The sequence below is a fragment of the Triticum aestivum genome, chromosome 3D (genome assembly GCF_018294505.1).
Source record: "Triticum aestivum cultivar Chinese Spring chromosome 3D, IWGSC CS RefSeq v2.1, whole genome shotgun sequence".
NCBI classification, from domain to species: Eukaryota; Viridiplantae; Streptophyta; class Magnoliopsida; order Poales; family Poaceae; genus Triticum; species Triticum aestivum.
In genome coordinates this window covers 56,108,453-56,118,107 of record NC_057802.1, presented here as the reverse complement: position 1 = coordinate 56,118,107, position 9,655 = coordinate 56,108,453, and positions in this window count along the sequence as shown.

Genomic DNA, 9,655 nt, shown 5'->3' with positions numbered 1-9,655 from the left:
GGCGGGCTCGGGCGGGCCCGTTGCGGGCTTCGCGGGCCGGCGGCGGGGCGGCTGGACGTGTCCGGCTCCGCCCGGACGTGTCCGGCGGCGGAGTGGGACGAGGGCTAGGGTTAGACTGCAGTTCGTTTTTCGGGATGCCCACTCATTTATAGGTAGAGGGAGCTAGGAGACTCCAAATGAGGTGCGGTTTTCGCCCACACGATCGTGATCGAACGACCTAGAGCATGGAAGAGAGTTTGGTGGGCTTTGGGCTGGTTTTGGAGGGGGTTTTTGCTGGATACTCAAATGGACATTGCGGAGGCCCGGTTAACCGTTGGAGTACCAAACGACCTCCGAATTGAACGAAACTTGACCGGTAGTCTCCGGGTGGTATAATAAAACCACTTGACAAGCCTCGGTCCACTCCGAGAAAGTTTGACACACGCACACGAAAGAAAACTAGAGGGGTGCACCGGAGGAGATAGGATCGCCGGATTGGAAAACGGACAACGGGGAAAATGCTCGGATGCACAAGACGAACACGTATGCGAATGCAATGCACATGATGACATGATAAGGACATGCATGACATGACAAAATACAAAATGAAAGACAAAACCCAACAACGGAGGGAAAAACAAAACACATAGCCGGAAATGGCAAGAGTCGGAGTTACAATTATAGCAAGTTACATGTGGGGTGTTACAACACTCCACCACTACGAGAGGATCTCGTCCCGAGATCTAGGACTGAAAGAACTCCGGATATTCGGACCGGAGATGGTCCTCGCGTTCCCAGGTGGCTTCCCGGTCGGAATGGTGCGACCACTTCACTTTGAGGAATTTGATTGACTTGTTGCGCGTCTTGCGCTCAGTTTCTTCAAGAATAGCAACGGGGTGCTCATGATAAGACAAATCTTCTTGAAGGTCAATCTCTTCGAAGTTGATAGTGCGCTCAGGCGCCTTGAAGCACTTGCGGAGCTGTGACACGTGGAACACATCGTGCACGTTCGCAAAGTTGGAAGGAAGCTCAAGTTGATAGGCGAGGTCGCCTCTTTTGCCAATGATCTTGAAAGGACCCACGTATCTAGGGGCAAGCTTTCCTTTGATACCGAAACGACGAGTGCCTTTCATTGGAGAGACGCGGAGGTAGACATGGTCTCCGATCTCGAAAGCCAAATCGCGATGCTTACTATCATAGTATCTCTTCTGGCGCGATTGCGCGGCTTTGAGATTATCACGGATGACTTTACACATTTCTTCAGCTTCAGTGATTAAGTCATTGCCGAGAAGTTGGCGTTCACCAGTCTCTGACCAATTGAGAGGAGTACGGCACTTTCTGCCATAGAGAATCTCGAATGGGGCTTTGCCCGAACTCGCTTGGAAGCTGTTGTTGTAGGAGAATTCAGCATATGGAAGACAATCTTCCCATTTCATGCCAAAGGAAATGACACAAGCCCTGAGCATATCTTCAAGAATTTGATTGACTCGCTCGACTTGGCCACTAGTTTGAGGGTGAAAAGCTGTGCTGAAGCGAATGTTTGTGCCCATGGCCTTCTGGAAGGAATCCCAGAACTTAGAGGTGAAGATGCTTCCACGATCCGAAGAAATCAATTGTGGAATGCCGTGCAAGGAGACAATTCTGGAGGTGTAGAGCTCTGCCAGCTGAGCTGCTGTGATGGATTCTTTGATAGGAAGGAAATGAGCCACTTTAGAGAGCTTGTCAATGACAACGAAGATAGCGTCATTTCCGCGCTTGGACTTTGGAAACCCAGTCACGAAGTCCATTTCGATATGATCAAACTTCCATTCCGGAATAGCAAGAGGTTGGAGGAGACCAGCTGGTCGTTGGTGTTCTGCTTTCACTCTTCGGCAGACATCACATTCATTCACGAATTGAGCAATTTCTCGCTTCATTCGAGTCCACCAATACGACTGCTTGAGGTCATGATACATCTTCGTACTTCCAGGATGAATGGAAAAGAGGGAATTGTGCGCTTCGTTCATTATGACTTTCCTTAGATCACCTTTCGGAACCACAATCCGGTCCTCGAAGAACAAAGTGTCTCTGTCATCAATGCGATAGCACTTGTATTTGGAAAAACCCTTGTCGATACCACGTTTCACCTTCTTCACCATGGCATCAAGGAGTTGTGCCTCACGAATTTGATCTTCCAAAGTAGGAGATACTATGAGGTTGGCAAGAACGCCTTGAGGAACAACTTGGAGATTCAGCTTGCTGAAAGCTTCACAAAGATCCGGTTGGAAAGGCTTGAGAATTAAGCTGTTGCAATAAGCTTTCCTGCTTAAAGCATCTGCAATGACATTTGCCTTGCCTGGAGTATACTCAATACTCGGATTGTACTCTTGAATCATTTCGACCCATCGAGTCTGCCTGAGATTGAGGTTGGGCTGAGTGAAGATATACTTGAGACTCTTGTGATCAGTGAAAATGTCCACTTGTCTTCCCAACAAGAGATGTCTCCACGTAATCAATGCATGGACAACTGCCGCCAACTCAAGATCGTGAGTGGGGTAGTTCTTCTCGTTGGGCTTCAACTGCCGAGAGGTATAAGCCACAACTTTCTTCTCTTGCATTAACACAGCACCGAGACCTTGGAGAGAAGCATCACAGAAGACTTCATACGGCTTGGATTCATCAGGAGGAGTCAAGACAGGAGCTGTGACTAGTTTCTGTTTGAGAGTGTTGAAAGCAACTTCACACTCAGGAGACCAGACATATTTCACATGCTTCTGTAGGAGATTGGAAAGAGGCTTTGCAATCTTGGAAAAATTCTCAACGAATCTTCGGCAATAACTTGCAAGACCCAGGAAACTGCGGAGCTGCTTGACATTTTGAGGAGGTTCCCAATCCAGAACTGCGGACACCTTCTCGGGGTTAACAGCGATGCCTTTGGCGGAGATGATGTGACCAAGGAAAAGAACTTCATCGAGCCAAAACTCACATTTGGAGAACTTCGCATAGAATTGATACTCTCTGAGCTTGTCGAGCACCAATCGCAAATGTTTGGCATGATCCTGCTTATTCTTGGAGAAGACCAAGATATCATCGAGATACACCAGAACGAATTCATTGGTGTAGGGGTTGAAGATGAAATTCATCATCCGAGAGAACACCGGTGGAGCATTGACAAGGCCGAAAGACACGACAGTATATTCATAAGAACCAAAGCTCGTTCTGAATGCTGTCTTGGGAATATCTTCTTCACGAATGCGAATCTGATGATAACCCATACAAAGGTCAAGCTTCGAGAATACTTTAGCACCTTTGAGTTGCTCAAATAGCTCATTGATGTTGGGAAGTGGATACTTGTTCTTGATTGTCTTCTTGTTCAATGGACGGTAGTCGACACAAAGTCGGTCCGTGCCATCCTTCTTCTTGACAAAAAGAACACCACAACCCCATGGAGAAGAACTCGGTCTGATCAACCCCAGACGTTCTTGTTCATCGAGCTGCTTCTTCAATTCCTTCAGCTCGTTAGGTCCAAGCTTGTATGGACGCTTGCAAACGGGTACAGTACCAGGCTCTAGTTCGATAACGAACTCAACTGGCCGGTGCGGAGGCATACCCGGAAGCTCTTCTGGAAAGACATCTTGATACTCGCAAACTACTGGAATTTGAGAGATGGCATCCAATTCGCCCTTCTCATTGAGAGAGAAAAACCGAATGGTTTCATCACGAGCGGCAAAAATAATCACATCCTCAGACGAGTGTGTCAATTGAATTTCTCTGGCAGCACAATCAAGTTGAGCCTTGTGCTTAGAAAGCCAGTCCATCCCGAGAATAAGATCAATATCCGAGTCACCAAGAACAATTGGAGAAGACTGAAATTTATAGTCGCCCATCTTGATGGAGACATCCGGAACCATCATACTAGAACTCAAACGTTTACCCGGAGAAACGACATCCATGGGTTTACTCAGATGAGAACAAGTGAATTCATGCTTGGCAAAAACCGGTCTTGACATGAAACAAAGCGATGCACCAGTATCAAAAAGAACTTTTGCAGGAATATCATTAACTGAGAGATTACCCATTATCACATCAGTAGATTCCTCCGCTTGAGCTGCATTCATCATGTTCACCTTAGCAGACTTTGGATTATGCTTGACCACTGCATTGCTGGAAGATCTGACAGGAGGAGGAGGAGGAAGACGCCTCTAGTTGAAGCACTTGTTAGCATAGTGACCTTTCTGTTGACATTTGTTGCAAGTCACCTCTGAGAGTGGACGGTGATAAGGAGCATTGGACTTTGGAGCTTGAGTCTGAGACTTGATCTGATAGCCAGAGTTGGAAGAGTTGGAAGAACTATGGCCACCTTTGTTCTTCTGCTGATAAGGCTGACGAAACGGAGGAGGAGGCAACCAGAACTTCTGTTGCTTAGCTGACACAAGTGAGGAAGAAGAAGACTGAACTGCGTCTCTGACTCTCTTCTTAGAAGCCTCACACTTGAGCTGAGCAGCCTCTTGCTTCAGTGCCATATTGTAGAATTGATCAAACTGAGTAGGCTCAACAAGAACGAGAGCTAACTGCAGATCCTCTTTAAGGCCTCCTCTGAAGTGATAGATCATGCTCTTCTCATCAGGAACGTCTTGCTTAGCGAAGCGAGCAAGTTTCTGAAACTGAATGTTATATTGATACACAGACATGTTTCCTTGCTTGAGATTGCGGAACTCCTCACGCTTGCTCTCAACAACACTTTGTGGAATGTGGTGCGCTTTGAAGTCCCGACAGAAGTCAGTCCAAGTGATCACACGACCTCCTCTGGAATCTTTGTATTGCTGAAACCAATCAGCAGCTTGGTCCTTGAGCTGGAAAGAAGCGAACTTGACAAAGTCCTCAGGCCTGACATTGCTACATTCAAAATGCTTGTTGATGTCCACGAGCCAATCATCGGCATCCGTGGCCTCGGCACAGTAGCTGAAAGACTTGGGCTGATTTGCGAGAAACTGGTTGAGAGTGGCAAAGTGAAACTGATTGTTGCCTTGACCTTGATTGCCTTGATTGCCTTGCCCTTGAGTACGTTCTTGCAAGAGTTGCAGAATCATCTGAGCATTGGCGTTGGTGGCTGCCATGATTGATTGCCATGCCTCCGGAGGTGGAGGTGGTGGCGGAGGGATCGCTTGACTCCCTTCATTTCGATCCGGATGCTGACGCGTTGGCGGAGCCATCCTGAAGAGGGTGACATCCGTTAGCATCTTGATAGACAAAGATAAGTAGAATCAACGGATAGAAATTGCAACATATAGTCTTCACAATAAACATTCGAACGAAGATGAACGAATGAATTCCGTAGTAAAACATCACACTTCCATAAGTTGAGAAGCCACTTGCAAAAGATATGGAATGAACATGTGAATTCGAAGGGAACTCGAATACCACAAAACAAAATAAAACCAAGTATTTGCTTGCAGAATAAGCCGGAACAAACATATGATAGAAATTTCGTCCGAAGTTTTCGTGGTGGGGCCCACACGGGCTCAATCGTACAGCACCATCATGTACAAGGCTGTGCACATGACATACGAAGCGTCCCCGAGTCGGCAAAGCCATGGACTCTTTAAGACACAACGAGACCACTGTAAAATCAACCGTATACAGGCGGACCACTAGACGTCGAACCCCAATCTCATATCATGCGTCTGTCGGAAAGAAATCCTAAGGCTACTTGAATTCCCACTTATAAACTCCCGAAACTTTCTGGTTATGCAATCTGGTGTAGGGGATACAGGGGACACAAATATATATCACCCAAACTAGCAATCCCTAGATCCAGCTGTATCCATCCGTCAACACATAACCAAGAAACCTTCGGAAATCGTTTACCTCAACCTTCGAAAAACATCCGTTATACAAGTTATGGCAATACTCCCGAACTCCCGCCCCAGTACTGGGTGGCGTCGAGGTGATCTCAACAACAACTGCATAAAAGAGATTTCGATGTCGGCGAAACTCAGGTATTCCAGAACTGCAACGATAAAATTGTGACGACAACACCTCGGAGCTCAACTCCCCGGGACACTGCCACAACCCCTAAATGACAGGAGGCACCAAGAACAATGTTCTCGTCACAAATCGATCGGAACGATTCCAAGATACCCGCGTGATCCTAAAATTTTTTTAGTGAAATCTGAGGAGAGAATAGTCAAAACTTCTACGTCAGGAGACCTCACTAGAGCGACGAAGAGACTGAGGAGTAAAAAGAATCCTACTCTCCGATATATATAATCCTAAGACTCAAAACTTTTTTGTTCTAGACTCAACAACGTCAGCGATTCGATCAAGCAGGGGGCTCCTAAGTCGGGGATGGCTCTGATTACCAACTTGTAACGCCCACGATGCGGCTATATCTCCCACGTGTCGAGGCACGACTTAGAGGCATAGCCGCATAGTGGTTTTGTCGCAAGAAGGGTCATCTTCACACAATCCCATGTATTGAACAAGAATGGGATAAAGAGTTGGCTTACAATCGCCACTTCACACAATACATAAATATCATCATACATCATCCAAAATACAAACATATAGACCGACTACGGTCAAAATCCAGATGAAAATAAGACAACCCCAAATGCTGGATCCCCGATCGTCCCAACTGGGCTCCACTACTGATCATCAGGAAAAGACACATAGTAACGACCACGTTCCTCGTCGAACTCCCACTTGAGATCGACGCCATCATCTGCACTGGCATCGTCGGCACCTGCAACTGGTGTTGGAAGTATCTGTGAGTCACGGGGACTCAGCAATCTCACACCCGCGAGATCAAGACTATTTAAGCTTGTAGGACAAGAGGTGCAAAGAGGTGGAGCTACAGCGGCAAAACATATATGGTGGCTAACTTGCGCAAATGAGAGCGAGAAGAGAAGCAAAGGAACGGACGTCATCTAGCAATGACCAAGAAGAGGTCCTGAACACTTACTTACGTCAAACATAACACAGACCGTGTTCACTTCCCGGATTCCGCCGAGAAGAGACCATCACGGCTACACACGCACTTGGTGTATTTTAATTGGGTCAAGTGACAAGTTATCTAAAACCGGACATTAACAAATTCCCATCTGCCTCATAACCGCGGGCACGGCTTTCGAAAGATATTACCCTGCAGGGGTGTCCCAACTTAGCCCATCACAAGCTCTCACGGTCAACGAAGGATAAACCTTCTCCCGGAAAGACCCGATCAGTCTCGGAATCCCGGTTTACAAGACATCTCGACAATGGTAAAACAAGACCAGCAAAGCCGCCCGAATGTGCCGACAAATCCCGATAGGAGCTGCACATATCTCGTTCTCAGGGCACACCGGATAAGTCAAGCTACGAGTAAAACCAGACCTCGAGTTTCCCCGAGGTGGCCCCGCAGGCTGCTCGGTTCGGACCAACACTCGAAGGAGCACTGGCCCGGGGGGGTTAAAATAAGATGACCCTCGGGCTCGCGAAAACCCGGGGGAAAAAGGCTTAGGTAGCAACTGGTAAAACCAAGGTTGGGCCATGCTGGAGGAGTTTTATTCAAGGCGAACTGTCAAGGGGGTCCCATAATCACCCGACCGTGTAAGGAACGCAAACTCAAGGAACATAATCCCGGTATAACAGTAACTAGGGCGGCAAGAGTGGAACAAAACACCAGGCATAAGGCCGAGCCTTCCACCCTTTACCAAAATATATAGATGCATTAATTAAATAAGAGATATTGTGATGTCCCAACATATCCGTGTTCCGACATGGAACAAACTTCAACTTCACCTGCAACTAGCAACGCTATAAGAGGGGCTGAGCAAAAGCGGTAACATAGCCAAACAACGGTTTGCTAGGAAAGGATGGTTAGGGGCTGACATGGCTGAAATAGGAGACATGATATAGCAAGAGATAGGTAGCGGAGCATGGCAATAGAGCGAACAACTAGCATAGCAAAGATAGAAGTGATTTCGAGGGGTGGTCATCTTGCCTGCAAGATTCTCAGAGTTGTCGAAAGCTTGATCCTCGTAAGCGTACTCGACAGGTTCCTCGTTCACGAACTCGTCTCCCGGCTCTACCCAAGACAAGAATACAAACAAATGGAACCACAATCAACAACGAGATATGCGCAAGCAACATGATGCAAAACATGTGTGATATGCAAGATGTGATATGCGATGCATATGCGTGCTCCGGAAGGAAAATGATGAACATGGCAGTAACTTGGCAAACCAAGCATGCCACTGGAAAGATGAGATGATTTCGGTTGAAATCGATATAAAGATCACCGGAATCGGATACACGGTTTGCAAATGACAAGCAAAACAAGAATGACACGAATCTGCGATAAACAGCAAGATAGCACTTAAAATGCTACAAGTAACAATGCTACAGCACCCCAACATAGCAACAAAGCACATGGCAGTAATCTACAGGAGATGCTTGACAAAAGATGAACACTGAGCTACTGCTAGTTCACAACATATCAAGCTCAAACAAGCATGGCAATAGTGCAAAAGATTACAGGTTCACAGACTTAGTGAAAAACTGGACATGGCAGAAATCAGCATCAGGTAGCAATGTTCAGAGCACGAAATCAACATGCTACAGGAACTTAACATAGCGAAACAAGGCATGGTAGTGTTCTACTAAATGCACATGACAAAAGTCCCTTACTGACCATAAGCCAAAAAGGACCAGAAGAAATGATGGCAAGCATGTAAACATAGCAAGTTTCGTTATCAGGTTTCAGACTTAGCAGAAAACAGAGCATGGCATAAATATTAATATGTAGGCCTCTTTGTGAGCTTGATGCACTCACTACAGAGCAATGCATGACAAACCAAGCATACCTACAGCAAGATGGCATGATTATGAAGCTATCCATGGCAAGAACAATTGAATAGCATGTATGGGTCAACTACAATAAGCTTGGCAAAAATGCATGTCATGTTAAGAATCTGCCAGAAATATTTTATAGCAAAAGTAGAGCAAGATTGAGTCATGCTATGGTGCTCTAAAATTGCAAACAATTGCAGGAATGGATCAATTACAACTATAGCTACAAAACATCCTTACTGAACATCTCCAAAATATGCATGGATCTCTCTGTAGCAACAAGTTTACATGGCAACAAAATTACAGCAGACAAAGACTTAGAGAAATCACTAAGTCCCTGAAATCAGAAATATTACGGGACCTACTTTGCATGCTTGTGCTAGTCACCACATAGATCAAAAAAATACATGGACCATACCACTGGAAAGATGGCATGGCATACTTCAAAACACATGTAGAGCTCATGCTCAAAAGATGCACAGAATAAAAGATACAAAAATGACAAATCTCCAAGTTCTGATAAGAACCAGAGATTAACAGCAACTAGCCCTCTTCCAACGAGGATTTGGGCATCAAGATGACCTCTAATGAAAATGGTGCAATTGAACAAAATGAAGAGCATCACGAGGCGAACAATTTGACATATTATATGCGCGAATCGGAGCTACATGCACAAAGTTATCGCATCTCGAACATAGGCACTTGCTGATGGAATTCTGGGACTTGGGAAAAAAACGAGGTCGGGAGAAGTCAACGCGGCAGTACCAGCTCCGATCGGATCGGGCTCCCGAGCTCGAGCTCGAGCCCGACGGCGGCGCAGGGAGAGGAGGCGCGGCGGGCCGGGGGAGGCGAGGCCGGCGGCGGC